The 18,320-nt window shown below is 42.2% G+C and overlaps 1 pseudogene; it reads left to right on the forward strand.

Annotated features, from left to right (window-relative positions):
* The first annotated feature begins 33 nt into the window (after positions 1-33).
* LOC139396877 (zinc finger protein 135-like) lies at positions 34-17,755 on the forward strand (annotated as a pseudogene).
* The last annotated feature ends 565 nt before the right edge of the window (positions 17,756-18,320 follow it).

Genomic DNA, 18,320 nt, shown 5'->3' on the forward strand with positions numbered 1-18,320 from the left:
ACACACAGGAGAGAAACCTTATAGCTGTGATCAATGTGGGAGAAGATTTGCTACATCTGGCAACCTGACTCAACACCAGAGAACACATACAGGAGATAAATCTTATAGCTGTGGTCAATGTTGGAGGAGTTTTACAACATTAATCTCTCTGAAAGTACACCAGAGAACACACACAAGAAAGAAACGTTATAGCTGTGATCAATGTGGGAAGAGATTTTCTACAACTGGCCACCTGACTCAACACCAGAGAACACACACAGGAGAGAAACCTTATAGCTGTGATCAATGTGGGAAGAGATTTGCTACATCTGGCAACCTGACTCAACACCAGAGAAAACACACAGGAGAGAAATCTTATAGCTGTGATCAATGTGGGAGGAGATTTGCTACATCTGGCAACCTGACTCGACACCAGAGAACACACACAGGAGAGAAACCTTATAGCTGTGGTCAATGTAGGAGGAGATTTGCTACACGTGGCAACCTGACTCTACACCAGAGAACACACACGGAGAGAAACCTTATATCTGTGGTAAATGTGGGAGGAGATTTAGTCGATCTGGAGATCTGACAGTGCACAAGAGAACACACACAGGAGAGAAATCTTATAGCTGTGGTCAATGTGGAAAAGGTTTTAGTCAATCTGGCTCTCTGGCTCAACACCAGAGAACACACAGGATTGAAATCTCATAGCTGTGACCAGAGATAATCTGATAAATGATCTCTGATCAAATATTAGAAAATACATACATGAAGTAGTTGTTTCATGATTTCAATGAATTAATGTCACAACGTAGAATTTTTTAACATTGTAGTAGGCGTATTGTAATGATTTCACAATGTAGAAGCCTAAACGTGTGCCCACTTATGAATTGATATCAACATGTTATGGATATTAGCCTAAAGGGGAAAAATCCAGGCTCTGAAATGGAAGAGTACTATTTGTTATTTAACAAAAATTGACAAACAAAAAAAGAGTTTGGATCAAATCAAATTTATTTATAAAGCCCTTCTTATATCAGCAGATATCTCAAAGTGCTGTACAGAAACCCATCCTAAAACCCCAAACAGCAAGCAATGCAGGTGTAGAATCACGGTGGCTAGTAAAAACTCCCTAGAAAGGCCATAATCTAGGAAAAACCCTAGAGAGGAACCAGGCTATGAGGGGTGGCCAGCCCTCTTCTGGCTGTGCCGGGTGGAGATTATAACAGAACATGGCCAAGATGTTCAAATGTTCATAAATGACCAGCATGGTCAAATAATAATAATCACAGTAGTTGTCGAGGGTGCAACAGATCAACACCTCAGGAGTAAATGTCAGTTGGCTTTTCATAGCCGATCATTAAGAGTATCTCTTCTGTTCCTGTTGTCTCTAGAGAGTTGAAAACAGCAGGTTTGGGATAGGTAGCACATCCGGTGAACGGGTCAGGGTTCCATAGCCGCAGGGAGAACAGTTGAAACTGGAGCAGCAGCACGGCCAGGTGGACTGGGGACAGCAAGGAGTCATCATGCCAGGTTGTCCTGAGGCCTGGTCCTATCTCGTTAGCATGTAGCATGACGCACTGATTGGTGTCACCTCGTTGGTCAGTATGTGTTACACCTGTGCTGGCTTGTCCATCTCGTAATTGGGAAGGTGTTTCACCTGAGCTGGTCCAGGTTCTATTTAAGAGTGTCTGGCCCAGTGCTCCAGTTGTCTTGATAGATGTGGAGAGTCAACACCTTTAGTTGCTCCACCTTTTTGGTTTAAAGATGTTTTCACTTCAGGTTGTAGCTTCTTTCTGAAGAGAGCTTTTTTTCTTCTTCTTCAAAAAAAAAAAAAATGAATACAAACAAGCAAACCTGGTCGGTTCCGGGGATTGGTATAGCAAATACCGTAAGATTTTCATGGACTGAAAAGGAGATGGACCCTTGGGGCAGGGAAACTTTTGGAAGGACCATATTGATGGGATGCCTCAGGATAGAGGTGAAGGAAGTACTTTGTCTTCAAGGGAACCCGAATGAGAAGGCTTTCGATGTGACGTTTCACAAAGAAGAAAAACATGACGAAGTAATGAAGATGGCAAAGGAAGCGGAGAAAATGGGACCCCTGTGCCATTATGCGGTGACCAGCCTGGCGAAGAACAACTTCAGGGTGGTCACCGTAACCATGTACAATCCGCATGTGAAAGATGAAGAGGTGAGGGCCTTTCTGGGGAGGTACATGGACAATGTCTCCTCAGCGAGGTACCTCAGGGACTCCCTGGGTTTCTGGAACGGGAGGAGAGGTTTCCAGGCGTTACTCAGGGAGTCCCCGAAGAGTGTGGATGGCTACCTCCATCCTCCGGCGATGTTCTCCCTGGGGGCTGACAGGGGAACACTCTACTATGCACGTCAGCCCCCGTTCTGCAGGCGTTGTATGGCCTACGGCCATATCCTGGCCTCGTGCAGCGCCAAGAAATGTCGTTTTTGTGGGTCGGAAGAGCACGAGGCCAAGGAGTGTGACGAGCCCAAGGCTTGCCACGGGTGTGGCTCAAGAGCACACCTGTGGCGTGATTGCCCGGCTCGTCACAGGTCATACGCGTCTGCAGCTGGGGGGGGAGCGGGGGATGGGGGGAGGAAAGAGAGGACGCATGCGGATTGTACGGATGGCACAGGGATAGCAGTGCAGGTGCCATCTCTGGGCTAATGGCTTGCCATGGTCTGGTTGATGGTGGCCTGCACACTACTCCGGCAATGGTCGGTCCTACATGGCGCAACTCCAGGGGGGTTGCGCGGAGGCTCGACTACATTTCGGTATCCAGGTCTTTGGGTCAGTTGTCTGGGCGGCTGTTGCCTGTTTTCTTCACGGATCACGACGGGGTGTTCCTGCAGGTGGGGTCGCCAGTCTGCCTCTTCGGTAGGGGGTACTGGAAGTTAGATCGGGATATACTGGAGGAGCAGGCTTTCGTTGACGCATTTTTTTGTTTCTTTCGGAGGCTTGACGGCCTCCGGTCCATGTGCGAGGGGGTGTTAGAGTGGTGGGATTTAGTCAAGGGGAGGATAAGGGCTTTTATAATAGGATATTGTAGAAGGAAAAAAAGGGAGGAAAGGAGGGAGGTGGATCGTATCCAAAGTTTAATTGAACTCGAGTACGAGGCAGGCAACCTCGGCGGGTCGATTGACTGGGAGAGATTCGCAGCCCTAAAGGCGCAGCTCAGGGAGCCAGGGCACGCATGATCTGTCCCATCGGGGAGGGAGGTAGGGGGGTACCACATTTCCCCCTCAAGCTGGACGCCATTTTTGTTTCTTTCTTGTTGACGGAGCTTGCTCGTCCGGTTATACACCCGTCCGGTTACCTCCTGCGGGTGTTCTTCTCGTATAAGGCGAGAAGCGTAATGGTGTGGTCTAACGCGGGTCCTCGGGCGGAACAGCTGCCGTGGCATTTTGGCCATGCGGCCAAGTGGCTGCGTGCGCACCCCGAGGTTGAAGTTGCCCGAGTAGGTTTAGACCACAGGCACCTGTACGAGGAGGTCAGGCAGGCAGGGAGTCCTGCGCCTGTAGCGGGCATCTCGTCAGTGGTCTGGGAGGGAGTGCAGGCGCGGGGCCTGGACAATAGGCTCAAGGACCTGAATTGGTTGGGCCTCCATAAGTGCTTGCCGGTACGTGCCATCTTGTACCGGTATAGTTTGGTGCAATCCCCCACCTGTCCAAGATCCTCTTGTGGCAGGGAGGAGACTGTGCGCCATGCCTTTTGGGACTGTGCCTTTGCTGGACTAGTCTGGGCTAGGGCACGGGTAATGCTAGGTGTGGTTAGGAGTGATTTTGTTTTGACATGGGCTAGGCTAGAGAGAGGCGTAGGGAGAGCAAAGGGAACGGATAGGGACAGGTTTCTGCTGTGGCTTCTCATGAGTCTCTTTAAAAAGGGACTGTGGGAAGCCAGGCAGAATTTAGTCAAGACAGGGAGAGATTGGGGGGTGGAAGGGATAGTGAGAAGGGTGGAAGGTGATTTGAGGGGGAAGATGAAGAGGGAGGAGAGGAAGTGGGGGAAGCATGCGGCACGGGAGAGGTGGAAAGGGGGTTTAGGGCTGGGAGTGTTAGAGTGAGTTTGGTAAGGGGATAGATTAGGGAAGGGGAGATAGGGAAAGGGTTAGGTATTGGTTAGGTATGACGGGGAGGGACGATGCTCCCCTGAGGTTTGTTTTTGTTTGATGTTTTTGTAAATTTAATTAATTAAGAATGAATGAGAATTATGATTTTGTAATAGTATGAATGGTATTGATTGTAATACATTATTTTAACCACCTTTTTGGTTTGCTTCCTGTCTTTAAGTTTGGTGTGGGTTTTTCTTTTGTTTCCCTCTTCTTGGGCAGATTTAGTGGGTCTCATGGTGGGTGTCTTATGTCCCAGTTGTTGTTACTAGTCAACTTCCAGTGGACACCCCCATAGTGTCTTTCAGAGCCCCTCCTAAAAAAACAAGCTAATATTTTGGGTTGGATATTCCATCCAATTAATATTTCAATCAATGGAATTTCCTTAATGTTCATTAGTCTTTCAGTTGTTAATCTTCTGTTTGTTGTGTACTAAATACTTTTGTTTTCATTTTGTGTTTTTCCTGTGAATCCATTGTGTTGCATCCATGTCTGAAATGTGCTGTATAAATAAAGCTTGATTTGATTTCAACAGATGAACCAAAGACTGACCAATCAACAGACTCTTGGTCCCTCTTATTATGAAAAACAGTATCAATCCCACTTTTCCAGCCTGCTGAAGGCGTGGTGGCGTGGTAAACACCACCCCCGGCTCTACCAGGGGCTTGAGGTGGTCTCCCACAGCTCTGCTTATGTCATGTTCTGTGGCCTTGCCGTTCCATTTCTTGACTGCCCCTGCAACACAGAAAGAAACACATTTAGTCATATTATATAATACATTAAAAGTAATGGATATGGAGCGTCTATGGCCTCAGTTACATCTGGCACCTAAATGTGACTTCTGTCATCTGATCACTCCAAACTGCATTAGGTTAAGATCTACCAGGATGGGCCTTTGACAGTCTGGATGCAGTCAGGCCACTGAATATAAATAAGCAACGTAAAGAGGTGGGGTGAATGAGTGGGGAAAAGTAAATTATACACAAATGACCATAATAGCAAAGAACAAATGCATGTGCCTGAGGGGAAATTAACTTTCATACAGCCAAAAGGGGTGGGAAATTACACCAATATCAGTCGTCAATTTGCACTAATGTGAATTAACATGGATGATGGAACATATTCCCTTTTGCTGATGTGATGAACCACTAAGGGGACATAAATATTTACCATCTAAACCATTTACCATCTAAACCTCTCTGGCTGTAGAAGTGATCTTCCTAACCAGTCCCTTAACAGCTCTCTGACTGAGCTCCACCCTTACTGGGTCTTCAGAGGAGGGTTGGAAGGATGAATGGATCAGTCACTCAATAAAGTGTAGAGCTGCTGTCTGACAAAATCACAATTTTAGTAGTTCATTAAAATAAATAAGGCTTTATGACTGCTGAATACCAACTATCAATCACTTAGATGGTGTAATTTCAGGTAGAGATACATCCTTGGGACGTCCCTAGCCCATTGAAGTTTAGGGTTTAGGGTAGGGATGTCCCAAGAATCCCAGATAGCATTGACCATTGTGCATTTGTTACCGATGTGAAATGGCTAGCTAGTTAACAGGGTGTGCGCTAATAGCGATGTTTCGTGGGAGGCAGTTGTTTATGTGTGCAGAGTCCCTGGTTCGAGCCCAGGTAGGGGTGAGGAGAGGGACGGAAGATATACTGTTACACATTCTTCAGTCTCTTTTACGTAGCAGGTGTAAAAGGAACACAGACAAGACAAGTAGGCGCTTAGGTCATTATGGTCATTGTAGTTTAAAAAAAATAGCATCGAATTATGTGTAACTGTATGTTAGAGAAGAATGTGTTCTTTCTATTCCAGGGGACAGCAGAGGAACTTCATCGATTCCACTCCTTCATCAACACAAGCAGTGAACATCTGAAATTCACCCTCACCTTTAATGCGCATGAAACAAGTTACCAGATGGTTGGACTATACTTTTCTCATCAATCATCTTAAATACCATACTTAAAAACTGGAAATCAACCAATCCTTACCTATGATGTTAACTACAACAGAAATAACTTGAAATGTATAACTTTAAATTAAACCAATCGTTTGCACTCATGACTTGAGTGATTAAAGTAAACCAACGTTTTGGAAATACATTATGCCATCTAACAAATCAAAGAATATTAGCTACATGCAGTTATCTTAGACAGCCAGCTAACGCTTGCTATTTAGCCAACTAGCTATTAGCCTAAACAGCATAACCAACCAGCACGGTTATGGTCAGCGAGACCAACTACCGGAGACCAATTATAACCCATCTAACAGTAAGCCAAGGTGTAAAAAGTTACAAAACTCCCGTAGTCGAATTCACAGAAAACATGCTGAAAAGTAGTGATGGGGAAACAAATCTTTCTGAAGTATTGGCTCTTTCCAGATAATAATTTAAAAATAAATAAATAGGTTCATTACTCAAGGCTTTGAGCGACACAGAATTTAGAACAGCCACATTTTGAAAGGTGACGTCCCACACGGTAGCAGCGTAGCCTTCATGTCTTCTACGAAACCACGGGCCTTGATCGAGAGCATCAAGTCCATGCTGCATTGTGGGTAAACGGTGACTGGCTGACTGATTTATAAATAATAATGAGTAGTTATTTATGGCGCAAGGTGATTTATAAATTAAGTGATTTGTAAATTAGTCAGTCAGCAGCCACCTGCACTGGCGGCTGCAATGTCGAACGAGCCCAAATTAATCAATACCAATCAGGTGTTCAACGAAATGATTCTTCAGACGTCATTGATCACGTGCTGCTGATAAAGGGACTCTGCTTTGAATTATACCGCTTAGCGACTTCAGTACATGCCTCATAGCTCCAGTCTCAAACTTAACCCCGTTCCTGATGATGAAGAAGAGGTGGTCTGCCTGCTGGATGGAGAAAGACGCTCTCGTGGAAGAGGAGGCTGTTACAATACAAAAACAAGTAGAGGTTGAGGCTGTTATCGTGAAAGAAGAGAAAGAGGTCTCAGTTAAAGAAGAGGAAGACTCGTTCAGAGTCAAAGTGAAAGAAGTGGAGGGGGAGGTGACTGTGTCATCGAAAAATGTAGAAGAGGAGGAAACTGGATATCTGGGCCCGGTTTCCCAAGCGCATCTTAAGGCGTCCGATGGTTCTAACGATGAACGGGCCCTGATTAACACTAAGTACTGTCTTAAAAACAGAAGCACAAACTCTGCGGTTGTTGAACTGATGTGTGGTGTTAAAGGGGAAATGTGCAATTGCTACATCCATAGGCATATAACACATGCCTTATGAGCTTAGTTCAACTGTTTACCACATCAGAACCCCAAATAAGCTTTTTTTGCTCCAATGTTTAGAAACAATGTAAATCAACACTGTATAGCCTCAACATGGTTAAAACTATAATGTTGATATCATGGATGGTCAGTCCTTGCATCCATAGGTCTGTCAATGAATTTGAGAGTAGTTACATTTCTCCAGCCCCATCCTTCATCTTATTACCAAAATAGTGGTGTAATTACAGCTTTGTTATTGGTTGATTGAATGTTGTGTGTCTTTTTTAAGGGGCCACCTAGTTTTTCAACAAACAAAATGGCTGCCTAGGGACCTGAGCTGTGTTAGAATACTCATACTAACTGTACTATTTGATGTTAATTGAGTATATAGTGTGCTTATTGGTCATAGTATGATGTAGTTAGTATGTCAAAAGTTCCTGGATGTCGTACTAAATTCACCAAAATATGAAATATACACGCAGTACTTTACGGCCCATAATGCAATTCTTCGGGAAATGGGCGTGACTTCACATCAATTTCAAATTTGAAGAAAATGGAGGAAAATATTCAGCCGAAGTCCAACGAGAGCGGATACAAATGAACTGCTTTAAAAACCTGTTGGTACTAGGGGGCAGTATTTTCATTTTTGGAAAAATAACGTTCCCAAATGAAACAGGATATTTTGTCAGGACAAGATGCTAGAATATGCATATAATTGACAGCTTTGGATGGAACACACTCTAAAGTTTCCAAAACTGTAAAAAATATTGTCTGAGTATAACAGAACTGATGTTACAGGCGAAAGCCTGAGAAAAATCCAATCCGGAAGTGACTCGTCTTTTGAAAGCCCTGCGTTCTGATGTGTCCCTATTGAGCTGTGAATGCCCTATCAACCAGATTATGCTTTCTACGTATTCCCCAAGGTGTCTACAGCATTGTGACATAGTTTTACGCATTTATGTTGAAAAATACCCGTAGGCGGCTTCATTGCGCAAGTTGTCACCTGACGCTCCCTGAGAAATTCTTGCATAAAATACAGAGGTAGCCATTATTCCAATCGCTTCTACTGAGAAACCAATTGTCCCGGTTGATATATTATCGAATAGATATTTGAAAAACACTTTGAGGATTGATTATAAACAAGGTTTGCCATGTTTCTGTCGATATTATGGAGCTAATTTGGAATATTTTTCGGCGTTGTCATGACCGCAATTTCCGGTCGATTTCTCAGCCAAACGTGAAGAACAAACGGAGCTATTTCGCCTACAAAAATAATATTTTGGGACTTTGGCTATCTACCTGGGAGTCTTGTGAGTGAAAACATCCAAAGTTCGTCAAAGGTAAACTATTTAATTTGATTGCTTTTCTGATTTTCGTGACAAGGTTGCCTGCTGCTAGCAAGGCATAATGCTATGCTAGGCTATCGATAAACTTACACAAAGGCTTGTCTAGCTTTGGCTGTAAAGCATATTTTGAAAATCTGAGATGACAGGGTGATAAACAAAAGGCTAAGCTGTGTTCCAATATAGGAATAGGAAGATTTTTAGGAAGATTTATGTCCGTTGCGTTATGCTAATTATTGTCAGATGATGACAACGGTCCCGTTCACGGGATGGGGTGTCACTAGAGGTTAAATAATTATGACAAATGTTGAGCAATGTAATAAAGTAATGACTTTTCAAATAAGTTACGTTACACGTTATGTTAGCTACACTATCCTTACAAAAGGCATAGCATATCTTTACAGCAGTATGTATCGGTATGTTAACTAGCTACCTAACGTCAGTTGGCTACTTATACATCAAACTTGCCAGTATAGTAACTATATTCTAACTAACTATCCAATGTTTATTGAATTGATTAGAGAGCAGAATAACTGATGGATTTAATAAAGCTGTTGAATATGAGTAAAATGGTAAGTGAGGTTTTCACTGATTTGTGTCTAGCAAGCTATCCAACGTTAGCCAGTTAGCTTGGGTGCTTTACTGTCATTGTGAGGTCAGAACGCTTGGATCGACCCTACTCCTCAGCCATATAGTATTAGTTTACAAACAGTGGCGTTATACGAGCTTATGTTTTGGTTTCTGGTGGGGTAATACGGCTGAAACATTTGAGGCATTTATTTGTTATATTCTCCAAGAATCAGTGGAATCAATGGTTATATAGTAAATGGGTCTTTCTATAACTGCCAGTGTAGATTTCCTGTAGGGGTCAAATTGTTAGAGCTGTTGATAAGTCATTGTATAATATTCTGGCAATTCTTTTCATGCCATTACATTCAAGGCGAAATATTGTATTTTCTTAGCAAGGTGTTGCTCAAATAATGTTAGCTGCTAATCGCTAGCTAGCTTGCTAAATGTATTAAGAGTCAGAGCAAACATAGCTAGCTAATACTGCCTGTTACCAGTGCTGGTGTAGGCCTAGATAAGCATGTTTGTGCAGCGGTATCTTATCAGAAAGGAGTAAGCAAAGTATGAAAATGTTGGTTCGCTAGCAGGCTACATGAAGTAAGAAAACAACATGTAATGTAACATCTAATTAGGGTCAACTGGAAACAATGACCAACACTTTGGTTCCTACCATGTCTTCTTCTTTGAGGTTTATTGTCAGACTACACTCATCAGGTGTATTGCTGCCACCTACTGTACGGGGTTGTAAAAAATAACCAAAACGCAAAAAAATGAGATTAACAAATCATACTAATTACGTAAAATAAAAAAATAAACACTTACCAAGTTCACTCCATTACCCTGAATTTCAAACAAAAATGCTACTATTCACAGGTTCAGGAACCTGGGAGGGGGGAACTTCTTCATTCAGTACTCCCTGTAACATTTTGTCTGTGAAGTCCTGGAGATCCAGAAATCTGTTTGCCGCCTTCACAATGATGTCTAGCAGCTTGGATGTTTTATTAGTTTATTATTAATGCAATTTATCACTGCGGCAGTGAGGGCAATGCAAACGCAATTTTGGAAACTGCTAGTTTTGGACGAAGGTTACTAATAATTTATTAATGCATTTTATCACTTGCTCTATAAACACAACAAAGTCCACCTCTTTCACTATTTGTCTGTTGGGATCCTTCTCCTAAATGGCTACACTGCAGACTGTGGGACATACCTTCTACCTTCTCCTCTCTACTCCTAAGGCTATTTTCACTGCCTCCACGTAGGACACCTGCTGGATGGGCCTGATCATCCTAGCTACTACGACCTCCTTCATCCGTACAGGGCACTTTCCGGGAACTCGGGAACGTGATTCCCATCACAATTACAACATGCTTCATCTGACTATGACATATTTATTCCCTCGACAAGCACTTGCCACATGTCCAACCTTTTTTACAATTGTAACACTGCAGCGGCTTCTGTATATCTCACTTACCCAGGTTTTACAACAGATGGGAGAACCACTTCACCAAACCACAGTAAAACCTTCCATCTATCATTCATTTTAATCCACCTACCTGAAATGTTTAACCTAAACCACACAAAGCTTTCTCCTTTTGCGCTGTTGACACACAATCGGCATCATACCACTCCTGGTCACTCGAACCGATTCCACTTTACCCAATTCATCCTTCACCATCTTTGAGACCGTTAACAGGTCACCCACAAAAACATCCTTGCTGATGATTCCCACTCCGACCCTAAACTGCTGTTCATTACCAACTTTAGCCCTTTTCACTCCACTGTTCTTCACCATCGTCCACTCAGTCTCACCAACTGTACTCACGCCAAGATAATCCCTCAATGCTTCCTCCGTTGCTCCTCCAGTCCTCCCCCGGACTCCCTCGCTCTGTGCTGTGAAAGATGTGAGAGTTTGTGATCTCAAAGTAGCACCTATATTGTTTTCATTCCAGCACATCTGTTTCACCAACTTGTTAACCCTTTTTGCATGCTTGGAGTACACGTCCTGGTACCTGTTTAAGACCTGTTTAAAGGTCTTACTCACATCGGCTGCGGAGAGCGTGATCACAAAGTCGTCCGAAATAGCTGATGCTCTCATGCATGTTTCAGTGTTACTTACCTCGACTTGAGCACAGAAGTTATTTAGCTCGTCTTGTAGGCTTGTGTCACTGGGCAGCTATCGGCTGTGCTTCCCTTTGGAGTCTGATGTGGCAAGCCTGCCACATCCGACGAGGGTTGGAGCCGATGTTCAAGGGGTATAGCAATCTCCCCAGGGTAGCAGTAATACTTTGAGACTTGTCCACAAAGGGGTACCCCTCCCATAGGCGGCTGATTATTGGGATTTATTGCTGATTCCTACCTGTAGCTCACTATGAAGTGTCTATTGATACAGGTAAAGGGCCCTGTTGGAGATTTCTGGTTGGTAGCTGAGTCGAGGGAACAAGCAGAGTTGGACACGGCCATGTTATTATCCCACACAGTCTCTGTGGTTTGTATGAACCCCGTTCCTGGGAATTAGATTTGATTAGAAATCGTCCAATTCTGTTTCCACAGAAGGGGTCCGTTTGTCCCATTTCCAGCTAGGTTAAGAGGCGCTTTGTCATTTCCAGAGACAGTTTATTTTGGTACTGTCCATATGTAGCTTGTTTTTGGTCACAGAATGGCTGAATAAGTGCAACATTTTACCTCAGAGCTAACTATGCAGCGCATAGCGCATGTCGAATGACTGGAGCTTCCCTCCAGGCCTGAGGGCACACGCTCTCTAGTAGGCTTAAATTAAAGATACGGAAAATAGGAGTGGCAATATAGTCCGCTATTATCCTCAGTAATTTTCCATCTAGATTGTCAGACCCCGGTTACTTGTCATTGTTGATAGACAACAATAATTTTATTCACCACTTCCACATTGACTTTACGGAATTCTAAATGACAATGCTTGTCTTTCATAATTTGGTCAGATTTTCTTGGAAATGTAGTGTGAGTGTTTGTTGCTGGTATGACATGCCTACGTTTGCTAATCTTGCCAATGAAAAAAATCATATGTAGTGGTCTTTGTGATGAATGAGCCATCTGATTCAGTTAATTTCTTCCCCAAAATTGTATGTAAGGTTCTCAAAAGCTTTTTACTATCATTCTTTATTACATTTATCTTAGTTTCATTGTGTTTTTCTTCTTTTTATTCAGTTTAGTCACATGATTTCTCAATTTGCAGGACGTTTGCCAATCGGTTGTACAGTCAGACTTATTTGCCATTCCTTTTGCCTCATCCTTCTCAACCATACCATTTTTCAATTCCTCGTCATTCCACTGGGAGTTTACAGCTTTTACAGTCATTTTCTTAATGGGTTCATGCTTATTAGTAACTGGAATAAGCAATTTCAGAAATGCGTGCAGCTTCTGGTTGCTCCTCATGACACACCACAGTGCAGCAAATATTCTTTACGTCATCAACATAGGAATCACCCGTTTTTACTAAATAATTGAGACACACAAATGACTTGAGGGAACCAGAGATCAAGATAGGATAACCATAGGAAAAAACTCTTCCTCTTCCCGCTGCTGCTGGCCTTCATAAATTCTGACGTTATGCTCCTATAGTTTCTGGTAATAGACTACACCAGCAGTCGTTATGCTCCTATAGTTTCTGGTAATAGACTACACCAGCAGTCGTTATGCTCCTGAAGTTTCCAGTAATAGACTACACCAGTAGTCGTTATGCTCCTATAGTTTCTGGTAATAGACTACACCAGTAGTCGTTATGCTCCTATAGTTTCTGGTAATAGACTAAAACAGCAGTCGTTATGCTCCTATAGTTTCTGGTAATAGACTACACCAGTAGTCGTTATGCTCCTATAGTTTCTGGTAATAGACTACACCAGTAGTCGTTATGCTCCTATAGTTTCTGGTAATAGACTAAAACAGCAGTCGTTATGCTCCTATAGTTTCTGGTAATAGACTACACCAGTAGTCGTTATGCTCCTATAGTTTCTGGTAATAGACTACACCAGTAGTCGTTATGCTCCTGAAGTTTCCAGTAATAGACTCCACCAGCAGTCGTTATGCTCCTATAGTTTCTGGTAATAGACTACACCAGCAGTCGTTATGCTCCTATAGTTTCTGGTAATAGACTACACCAGTAGTCGTTATGCTCCTGAAGTTTCCAGTAATAGACTCCACCAGCAGTCGTTATGCTCCTATAGTTTCTGGTAATAGACTACACCAGTAGTCGTTATGCTCCTATAGTTTCTGGTAATAGACTACACCAGTAGTCGTTATGCTCCTATAGTTTCTGGTAATAGACTACACCAGTAGTCGTTATGCTCCTGAAGTTTCCAGTAATAGACTCCACCAGCAGTCGTTATGCTCCTATAGTTTCTGGTAATAGACTACACCAGCAGTCGTTATGCTCCTATAGTTTCTGGTAATAGACTACACCAGTAGTCGTTATGCTCCTGAAGTTTCCAGTAATAGACTCCACCAGCAGTCGTTATGCTCCTAGAGTTTCTGGTAATAGACTACACCAGTAGTCGTTATGCTCCTATAGTTTCTGGTAATAGACTACACCAGTAGTCGTTATGCTCCTATAGTTTCTGGTAATAGACTAAAACAGCAGTCGTTATGCTCCTATAGTTTCTGGTAATAGACTACACCAGTAGTCGTTATGCTCCTATAGTTTCTGGTAATAGACTACACCAGTAGTCGTTATGCTCCTGAAGTTTCCAGTAATAGACTCCACCAGCAGTCGTTATGCTCCTATAGTTTCTGGTAATAGACTACACCAGCAGTCGTTATGCTCCTATAGTTTCTGGTAATAGACTACACCAGTAGTCGTTATGCTCCTGAAGTTTCCAGTAATAGACTCCACCAGCAGTCGTTATGCTCCTATAGTTTCTGGTAATAGACTACACCAGTAGTCGTTATGCTCCTGAAGTTTCTGGTAATAGACTACAACAGCAGTCGTTATGCTCCTGAAGTTTCCAGTAATAGACTCCACCAGCAGTCGTTATGCTCCTGAAGTTTCCAGTAATAGACTAAAACAGCAGTCGCCAACGTTTTCCATTTGTAGTGCAAATTTATCTGACCGTTTCTACTGATCTGGTGCCAGTTATGATTTTCATATTCACATTTTACTGGAACAATTTAATTTAATTTATAAATCGTATCTCAAAATCATTGTCTGTGATTAATCTACATTAAAATATATATAAATTAAAATTATATAAATCTAAATAATGTTTATTGCCATTGCCAACTACAGTGCCTTGCGAAAGTATTCGGCCCCCTTGAACTTTGCGACCTTTTGCCACATTTCAGGCTTCAAACATAAAGATATAAAACTGTATTTTTTTGTGAAGAATCAACAACAAGTGGGACACAATCATGAAGTGCAACGACATTTATTGGATATTTCAAACTTTTTTAACAAATCAAAAACTGGAAAATTGGGCGTGCAAAATTATTCAGCCCCTTTACTTTCAGTGCAGCAAACTCTCTCCAGAAGTTCAGTGAGGATCTCTGAATGATCCAATGTTGACCTAAATGACTAATGATGATAAATACAATCCACCTGTGTGTAATCAAGTCTCCGTATAAATGCACCTGCACTGTGGTAGTCTCAGAGGTCCGTTAAAAGCGCAGAGAGCATCATGAAGAACAAGGAACACACCAGGCAGGTTTAATAGGTTTAGTTTAAAGCCGGATTTGGATACAAAAAGATTTCCCAAGCTTTAAACATCCCAAGGAGCACTGTGCAAGCGATAATATTGAAATGGAAGGAGTATCAGACCACTGCAAATCTACCAAGACCTGGCCGTCCCTCTAAACTTTCAGCTCATACAAGGAGAAGACTGATCAGAGATGCAGCCAAGAGGCCCATGATCACTCTGGATGAACTGCAGAGATCTACAGCTGAGGTGGGAGACTGTGTCCATAGGACAACAATCAGTCGTATATTGCACAAATCTGGCCTTTATGGAAGAGTGGCAAGAAGAAAGCCATTTCTTAAAGATATCCATAAAAAGTGTCGTTTAAAGTTTGCCACAAGCCACCTGGGAGACACACCAAACATGTGGAAGAAGGTGCTCTGGTCAGATGAAACCAAAATTGAACTTTTTGGCAACAATGCAAAACGTTATGTTTGGCGTAAAAGCAACACAGCTGAACACACCATCCCCACTGTCAAACATGGTGGTGGCAGCATCATGGTTTGGGCCTGCTTTTCTTCAGCAGGGACAGGGAAGATGGTTAAAATTGATGGGAAGATGGATGGAGCCAAATACAGGACCATTCTGGAAGAACCTGATGGAGTCTGCAAAAGACTTGAGACTGGGACGGAGATTTCTCTTCCTACAAGACAATGATCCAAAACATAAAGCCAAATCTACAATGGAATGGTTCAAAAATAAACATATCCAGGTGTTAGAATGGCCAAGTCAAAGTCCAGACCTGAATCCAATCGAGAATCTGTGGAAAGAACTGAAAACTGCTGTTCACAAATGCTCTCCATCCAACCTCACTGAGCTCGAGCTGTTTTGCAAGGAGGAATGGGAAAAAATGTCAGTCTCTCGATGTGCAAAACTGATAGACATACCCCAAGCGACTTACAGCTGTAATCGCAGCAAAAGGTGGCGCTACAAAGTATTAACTTAAGGGGGCTGAATAATTTTGCACGCCCAATTTTTCAGTTTTTGATTTGTTAAAAAATTTGAAATATCCAATAAATGTTGTTCCACTTCATGATTGTGTCCCACTTGTTGTTGATTCTTCACAAAAAAATACAGTTTTATATCTTTATGTTTGAAGCCTGAAATGTGGCAAAAGGTCGCAAAGTTCAAGGGGGCCGAATACTTTCACAAGGCACTGTATATACTGCACTCAATACCATCTACTGTATCTTGCCTATACCGCTCTGTACCATCACTCATTCATATATCTTTATGTACATATTCTTTATCCCTTTACACTTGTGTCTATAAGGTAGTAGTTTTGGAATTGTTAGCTAGATTACTTGTTGGTTATTACTGCATTGTCGGAACTAGAAGCACAAGCATTTCGCTACACTCGCATTAACATCTGCTAACCATGTGTATGTGACAAATAAAATATGATTTGATTTGCTTACGATTTCAACAACTTTAAAAACATATTTCTAGCATACAATCATCAATGTTACTACTAATGGGAAAACCAGACAAAATATGACTATTGTTGTTCACTTTACTGTCTTAAGACAAATGTCAAATAATTACCATTCATTACAGACATCATTGTTTGTACAACATAATGGCTACGCTGTTGGCATCACCTTTTTACAGTGTATTTTTGCTGTTGTGGGCCGTAAACCACCTGTCCGACTTTTTGTTCACACAGGAGAGAGACCTGACTATGGTGGATCCTCTGGGGGGCCTCAACAACCTCATGATGCTGGCGAGGCAGAGGAGAGTCTCTCCACTTCAAAACACCTCAAGAAACACCAGCAGAGACCCACAGGGAAGAAATCTCATTGCTGCTCTGACTGTGGGAAAGGTTGCAAATCTTCATCAGAACTTAAAATACACCAGAGAATACACACAGGAGAGAAACCTTATAGCTGTGGTCAATGTGGGAGGACTTTTACTACATCTAGCGGTCTGACATTACACCAGAGAACACACACAGGAGAGAAACCTTATAGCTGTGATAAATGTGGGAGGAGTTTTGGTAAATCTAGCCATCTGACTGAACACCAGAGAACACACACAGGAGAGAAACCTTATAGCTGTGATCAATGTGGGAGGAGTTTTGGTAAATCTAGCCATCTGACTGAACACCAGAGAACACACACAGGAGAGAAACCTTATAGCTGTGGTCAATGTGGGATGACTTTTACTACATCTAGCGGTCTGACGTTACACAGGAGAAAACACACAGGAGAGAAACCTTATAGCTGTGATCAATGTGGGAGGAGTTTTGTTCAATCTAGCCATCTGACTGAACACCAGAGAACACACACAGGAGAGAAATCTTATAGCTGTGATCAATGTGGGAGGAGTTTTGTTCAATCTAGCCAGCTGACTTCACACCAGAGAACACACACAGGAGAGAAACCTTATAGCTGTGATCAATGTGGGAGGAGTTTTGTTCAATCTAGCCATCTGACTGAACACCAGAGAACACACACAGGAGAGAAACCTTATACCTGTGATCAATGTGGGAGGAGTTTTGTTCAATCTAGCCAGCTGACTTCACACCAGAGAACACACACAGGAGAGAAACCTTATAGCTGTGGTCAATGTGGGATGACTTTTACTACATCTAGCGGTCTGACATTACACCAGAGAAAACACACTGGAGAGAAACCTTATAGTTGTGATCAATGTGGGATGAGTTTTACTGGATCAAGCAATCTGATTCGACACCAGAGAACACACACAGGAGAGAAGCCTTATATCTGTGATCAATGTGGTAAGAGATACTCTGATAAAAGATCTCTGATCAAACATCAGAAAATACATACATGAAGAAGTTGATTCAAGATATCAATGAAATAATGTCAGAATGTAGATTTTTTTAAAAATATTGTAGTAGGTGTATTTTAATGATGTCACAATGTAGAATGTTTTAACATTGTAGTAGGAGTATTTTAATGATGTCACAATGTAGAATGTTTTAACATTGTAGTAGGAGTATTTTAATGATGTTCTACCTTATCGTTTGCCCTGTTCAATTGATTGCAGCATGATATGGATATTAGCCTCAGGGGAAAATCCAGGCTCTGAATTGAAATATTATTTAACAAAAAGTGACTAACAAAAAAAGAGCTGTGTTACACTTACTGTGTTGGTGACCCACTTTAATCAAAATGTAGCACTTCAAAATGTAGCTAGCTGTTTTCTACTAGTTGAAAAAGCTGCTTGTTTAAAAAAATACATGTAATATAATAATTGTTGCAGATGTTTGTATTTTCACACATGAAAGCAGTATAATAAATTGGTCTATAATCAATTTGATTAACAATCTGACATCACTCCAGTAATTCTTGACAACATTCAAATGCTAATTGTCTTTGTTCCACAACTGAAGACG

Source organism: Oncorhynchus clarkii, unplaced genomic scaffold (genome assembly GCF_045791955.1).
Source record: "Oncorhynchus clarkii lewisi isolate Uvic-CL-2024 unplaced genomic scaffold, UVic_Ocla_1.0 unplaced_contig_414_pilon_pilon, whole genome shotgun sequence".
NCBI classification, from domain to species: domain Eukaryota; kingdom Metazoa; phylum Chordata; class Actinopteri; order Salmoniformes; family Salmonidae; genus Oncorhynchus; species Oncorhynchus clarkii.